General features: G+C 34.2%; 1 non-coding gene and 1 pseudogene across 1 annotated transcript; one reads left to right on the top strand and one right to left on the bottom strand.

Moving 5' to 3' along the window:
• Positions 1-508: 508 nt before the first annotated feature.
• On the top strand, positions 509-2,541 carry LOC112773251 (glutathione S-transferase 3-like; annotated as a pseudogene).
• A 4,149-nt stretch (positions 2,542-6,690) lies between these two features.
• Positions 6,691-6,794, bottom strand: LOC112774664 (small nucleolar RNA R71). The gene has a single exon (XR_003189137.1). It is a non-coding gene; the product is annotated as a small nucleolar RNA R71 (small nucleolar RNA).
• Positions 6,795-7,027: the final 233 nt, after the last annotated feature.

The following is a 7,027-nucleotide window of genomic DNA, read 5'->3' as shown; positions in this document are numbered from 1 at the left end:
ATTTCTGACGTTTAAACAAACTTTTATAATTTAATTAGACTCGTTTAATTTTAATTTTATTATTTAAATAATTAATCACGAAGATTAACAACATAAATTTTAATTAGAGTAAACATCTAATTAGCTCAAGTCATTATTCATTTGCTATTCAATATCCTCTTGATGGAGACTAAACTTAACATGCAATCCACACATGATCATCAATATCAAAAGTCACCAGATATTATTATTATTGTTGTTATCTCTTTAAATAAAATTTCTATTTATACATTAACCTTGGACAACGTATTACATACTTATTATTTTATATTTTATTCTTTATATTTTCTTTTGTTAAAACCTTAAAAGTTAAAATAAAAAATTTAAAAATATTTTATATAAAATTCAGACTAATATATTGATATTTTTAAATGAGAAATATCGAGTAATAACATTTTTTTATATTTATCTTATATTCAAATCAATATTAACCAATTCCTAATTTTTTCCTCCTAAAATATCTTGGCTTTAGCATTCTCCTTTTAAAATTTATTACTGGTGCATATCCTCGGAAGTTAGAACCATAAAGAGTCCTAGGCTCCTAGCTAGTCACTTCTCAATGTTGTGTTGAGTTTTTGGTAGATTATCCTTTGCAGCAGCAACAATGGCAGACGAGGTTGTTCTGTTAGATACATGGGTCAGCATGTTTGGTATGAGGGTCAGAATTGCTTTGGCTGAAAAGGGAGTCAAATATGACTACAAGGAACAGGATCTCAAGAACAAGAGCCCTTTGCTTCTTGAGATGAATCCAATTCACAAGAAGATCCCAGTTCTCATCCATAATGGTAGACCAATATGTGAATCTTCAATTATAGTTCAGTACATTGATGAAGTTTGGAATGATCAATCTCCTTTCATGCCTTCTGATCCTTATGATAGAGCTCAAGCCAGATTCTAGGTTGATTTTAGCGACAAAAAGGTACTTTTATTGTTACCTTCTTGGGATGTGGTTTCTATTGTTTTTTTCTCTTCAAATTTGGTGGGTATAATGCATAATTTGAAGTTCTATGTTTTTATCTATGCTTTATTTTAACATTACATTGAGTGTATATGGTTCTTGACTCTCTCACTTAACAGGGTGGGATTGCGATGAGCTTTATTAAGAATTGACTTATGAAAAGAGTTAGTCTCAAATTATGCTCGTTTGAAGTATGATAGTAACTGTATTGTGCTATTGTGTTACATACCACTTGCTAGCTGCTACATGAGTTAGCGAAGCTAAATTAAGATACTTAAATAATGAGCTTTTCTCACCTACTCAAAGCAAAATAAATCATCACTCTTAATATGCTAAGGAATTTTAGGTACTTTTCATATTTTTTAATAAAAACCTAATTGGTTTTCCAAAAAGTTTTAGATTAGATATTTTTATCTTGGACAAATTATTATTTTTTTGGTGTTCTCGAAAATCACTCTCATCAAATAAATTGGTCTCTCTGTGGCTTTCAATCAAATTTTGGATATGCGTGTTAAAAAAATAAGTCATGAATAAATTTTATTGTAAAATAATTAGGATTCAAAAATATACTCTAAAACAAATTAGGCTCCCTTTAAAATAATGAAGGGACTAATCTAGATACGGAAATAATTCTTGAAGACTGATAGAAAAATTTTTTGTTGGAAACCTAGTTTCTAATCTTAAATTCATTAGGGATAAATTTGGTTTATTATTATTATTATTATTATTATTATTATTATTATTATTATTATTATTATTATTATTATTATTATTATTTAAGCAGTACTTAATTCGGAATTTAGATTTTTAATCTGACTAGTCGTGTTTTTGATAAATTTATAAGTCAATCTCTTTGTCTCAGAAAGCATTAGTCCAATAACCTACTTAAAAGTAATAAGCACAGATAAAATGAAACGAAGAAGATGTATATCTTTATTCAATATCAATGTTGAATGCAGATATATGAAACTTGGAAGAAAATGTGGCTTTCAGAAGGGGAAGAACATGAGGCAGGGAAAAAGGAGTTAATCTCTATTTTCAAGCAACTTGAGGATGCATTGGGAGACAAAATATTTTATGGGGGTGACTCATTTGGGTTCCTTGACATTGGTCTAATCCCATTTTCTTGTTGGTTTTATACCTTTGAGACTTATGGAAACTTCAAAATGGAAGCAGAGTGTCCTAAACTAATGGCATGGGTCAAAAGAAGCTTTCAAAGAAAGGCTGTATCCAACACGCTCCCTGATGACAAGAAGGTCTATGATTTCGTATTGGCCATGGAGAAAATACTTAAAAATAAATAAATTTTCTTTATAATACATATTGGAAGGATTTATTTATACCAGATATAAATTTTATAGTGTTGTGTTGTGTTGTATTTGGTGGGTTTCTGGGATATATAGTTAATAATGGCTTTGATAGACACTTTGGTGTGTCTAATATGTGAAGCTGAGGAGGGGTTGAATACTTGAATGCTTTTTACGTTTGTATAAGTTGTGTAATTATGATCAATAAAATAAAAGCTTATGTTATGTAGCTTATAACGTTTCGTGTGCTGTAGTTGGTTTGCTCAGTGGACAATGTTTTCGACCACTTGAACAATCAACTTTGTTAGGATTATAACAAAAATATGCTTAGAAGTATGAACAAAAATATTTATTTAAATTCTAAAAAATAAACTTCTAAAATGTAAATTATAAATTTGAAAACGTTAAAATCTACTTTTGGATATATAATGTTTTAATTTTAAAAATATATATTATATAATCTTAAGATTTTAGATATACTATTTTTAGACTTTAGATGTGCAATTGTTTATAATTTTCTTTGGAATATAAACAAAAAGAATGCTGACAAATCATCTACCTATATATGATAAAATAAAATTGATTTTATACTTGTAAAAAGTAGATTTTGATTCATAAAATTAGCTAAACCTTAAAAAAATTACCAAAAAGTCTCAAAAAATTTTTAAATTATCCCTCTTAACTTAATTTAATCTCAAATTTTCAAATTTCAACTCTTTGCCACCACCACGCAGCAGTCACTAACACCTCACCTCATCACACCACTATCCCACCCCACCCCTCAATTTCATAACAACGTTGTCATCTCCACCACCAAAATTATTTGTTATAGCCAACAACAAAATGAATCAAGAATATAACTTCAAATAGTTCACTTCATATTGTTTGATTTTTTAAAGATGAGCAATTAAGCGTTTGAGAGTGAGAGAAGAATAGATTGAGGTAGAGAGTAAGAGAGGAGGACAATGACAGGAAACAGAGAGAGAGAGGACGTTATGCAGTGGAAAGTAGAAAACCCAAAAGCTACAGATGCGGAGAAGGAAGAATGAGAAAATAAGGAAAGTGAGAAGCGTGAGGGGTTCGCAGGGAGGAGGGCAGAGGAGAGGAGTAGCCGATGGCGAGCAAGCTCATTCATTGTGTTGGAGATGATATTAAGTTGGTATCTAATGGCTCACAAAAGTAAGTTATAACTGATTATGATTGAATAATTTTTTGATAGTATTCATTTTTGTAACTTTAGTTAGAATGATAGAAAAGTTTGTTTTGGTTAGAGGTTAAACCTAGCAATAGTAATTTGATGCCAAGGCATCTTAGGCTAGTTTCACTAGCATTTTTCTGTTAGTTTTAGTTGTTTTATGCATTTTCTTGAGCTTAAAGTAACCAAGAATGGTTAAATGAATAACAAAGCAATGAACCATCCAAACAGTATGATTTTGATGCAAATTCCATGAGTTTTTAGTTATATTACTTGAATGCTATGAATGGAAGATTTCTCATGAAATTTTGCAAGACTTTGATGCAATTGTTTGGATGATTTCAGGGAAGAAGAGGCTAGGCAAGGAAGCAACAAAATCAATAAAGGAAGCTTGAATATCACATGTGGAGTTTAAGTTCCAGTTTAAGCTTAAACTGGAACTTAAACTACCAAGCCATACAATGCTGGAAATGGCGTTTAAGTTCCAGTTTAAGCCTAAACTGGAGCTTAAACGCCAGAATCATGAAGGCTAGGAAATGCTGGAACTGGCGTTTAACCTCCAGTTTAACCTTAAACTGGAAGTTAAACGCCAGAATGAGAATTTCACCAAGGGAGCATTTCCACGTTTAAGCTCCAGTTTAACCTTAAACTGGAGGTTAAACGCCAGAAGTAAGAAAGGCACCAGGAGCATTTCCACGTTTAAGCTCCAGTTTAACCTTAAACTGGAGCTTAAACGTGTTCGACTATTTCTCCCCTCCAGGGTTGCTTTCTTCATTTCCACGTTTAAGCTTCAGTTTAAACTTAAACTGAAGCTTAAACGTGTTCGACTATCTTCCTCCTCCAGGGTTGCTTTCTTCATTTCCACCTTTAAGCTTCAGTTTAACCTTAAACTGAAGCTTAAACGTGTTCGACCCAATTGCTCCTCCAGGGTTGCTTTCTTCATTTCCACGTTTAAGCTTCAGTTCAACCTTGAACTGAAGCTTAAACGTGTTCGACATTTCACACTCCTGGGTTGCTTTCTTCCATTTCCACGTTTAAGTTTCAGTTTAACCTTAAACTGAAACTTAAACTTCAACTTAAACGCCACCTTTTGAAAGAGGTTTCTGGGCCAAATATATTGAAGTTTAAGTTAGCATTTGAGCACAAACATTAACTTAAACGTATTATGGTATGAAACCCAATTGAATATCATGGTTTATGGGATTGGGCCTGAAGAATTGATGAGTCTGGAGCTTTAATTTTTTGAGTCTTGTGTCATTACTTTTTTATCACTAAGTTTGCTCAATGAATGTTACAGAATTGGATCACAGCCTCATCAGGATTATGGACCATAAACCCAAAGCAAAAGGAAATCAGGGAAAGGCCTCAAAGCCCAAGAAACACAACAGAAGCTCAATTTAGAAAGTGTATAAATAGGATAGAATTTAAGTTAGTTAGGAGGATCGGGAGAGAATTTTGGATCATTTTCTTTTAGTTTTGTAATTGAATTCAGAGCTATGACTCACTAAACCCCTTTCATTGGGTTAGGGAGCTCTATTGTAATTCAATGAATCAATAATAGTTTTATCTTCTTCTTCAATCTTTTCTCTTGAATTTTGTTAGAAAGCTTCTCGATCTAATTCCATTGGGTAGTTGTCTTGGGAAAGAAACTACCCATAATTGGAATCCTTCGGAACCTTGGGAAATGAATGGAGGATTCATGCTAGAGAAGCTTTCTCACAGTGAATTGGATTGGGGTTTGGATGGATATTGTGACATGTAATCCTACCAAATTGTGGTTCATGAAACTGTGTGGTATAATCAGTGATCGAGCATCATCTCTTCTTATGAACATTTAAACCAAGGGATTGGGAATTTGTTCGTTTTTAGAGAGAATTGGTGAGCCAAGGGATTGGGATCCAATCATATAAGATTGCCAAGCAAAACTCAATGAATGCATTGGTTGAGGAAGGAATAAAAATGTTTTGATTCGGAGATCTCAATATCTCCTAACACCCAATGAATTCCCCATTTCTGATCTACCACTTTCTCTTTACATTCTGCAATTAAATTCATGCAATCACCCCATCCCTTTTAATTTCAGCAATTTAGCTTCTCGCTCTTTAATTCATGCAATTTTACATTCCGCAATTCTCATCTAAATCTTGATTCCGCTCAACTAGAACATACTTCTAATCCAAATTGCTCACTCAACCAATCCTTGTGGGATTCGACCTCACTCTATTGTGAGTTTTTACTTGACGATAACCGGTGCACTTGCCGGAAGGAATTTTGCCGATTGTGCAATTTCCTAATTCGTAGCATAACAAGTTTATGCGCATCAAGTTTATGGCGCCGTTGCCGGGGATTGGTTTTCGATTGACAATTCTCAAATTGGAAGTTAACTAGATTGAGCATTTTTCTTGCTTTGTTAATTCAGTTCAAGTTACTTGTTGAATTTTTAATTTCTGCACTCTGTTACATGCTTTCTTTCTTTATGCCTTTAAATTCAAGCAACTAACTCACTGACTCACTAACTATTTGAATTAATTCCTCAACTACTCTAACCATACTCTTCCATTAACCAAGAGTATTTCACTTGTTTGTTGCCTGTGCTGTGTTCTTGTATGACAGGTAGGAGAGGAGAGACATCAACTCCTCCATATACCGAACCAGAGAGGACCCTTCATAGACTTAGAAGGGAAGCAAGAGGGAAGAGAGTACTGAGAGAAGAGGAATCTGAAGGAGAATCTGAGGACAATTTTGAGGAAGCTCTAGATCTCAACATGGATAGAGAAGTTCACAACCATGAGAGAGCTGATGGAAACAATGCCATTCCCGAGAGGAGGGTTCTTAGTTCATACATAAACCCAACCTCTGGGAATTGTGGTAGCAGCATTCAGAAACCACCCATTCAGGCCAACAATTTTGAACTCAAACCACAGCTAATATCACTTGTGGAGAATCATTGTTCATTTGGTGGGAGTGCTAATGAAGATCCAAACCAACATCTCACAAAATTCCTGAGAATTTGCGACACTGTGAAGTCCAATGGAGTCCAGGAAGATACCTATAAACTGCTCTTGTTCCCATTTTCACTTAGGGACAAGGCAGCTAAGTGGCTGGAATCATTCCCAAGGGAGAGCCTAACAACCTGGGATGAGGTGGAAAGCAAGTTTCTGGCACGTTTCTACCCCCCACAAAAGGTCAATAGGCTTCGATCTGAGGTTCAGACATTTAGACAACAAGATGGTGAAACTCTCTACGAGGCATGGGAGAGATTCAAGGATTTGACAAGGAAATGCCCACCAGACATGTTCCATGACTGGGTGCAATTGCATATTTTCTATGATGGACTTTCTTATGAATCAAGGAAGGCTGTAGACCATTCATCAGGAGGTTCATTGAACAGGAAAATGACTGTGGAAGAAGCCATTGAAGTGATCGAGACAGTGGCTGAGAATGAGTACTACTATGTTTCAGAGAGACACAACACTAAGGGAGTCATGGAGCTGAACCATGTTGATACAATTTTAGCCCAAAACAAGG

The sequence above is a fragment of the Arachis hypogaea genome, chromosome 18 (assembly GCF_003086295.3).
Source record: "Arachis hypogaea cultivar Tifrunner chromosome 18, arahy.Tifrunner.gnm2.J5K5, whole genome shotgun sequence".
In the NCBI taxonomy this organism is placed as follows: domain Eukaryota; kingdom Viridiplantae; phylum Streptophyta; class Magnoliopsida; order Fabales; family Fabaceae; genus Arachis; species Arachis hypogaea.
Note: the sequence above shows the minus strand (reverse complement) of the source record. Positions and strands in the feature narration are given on the sequence as shown.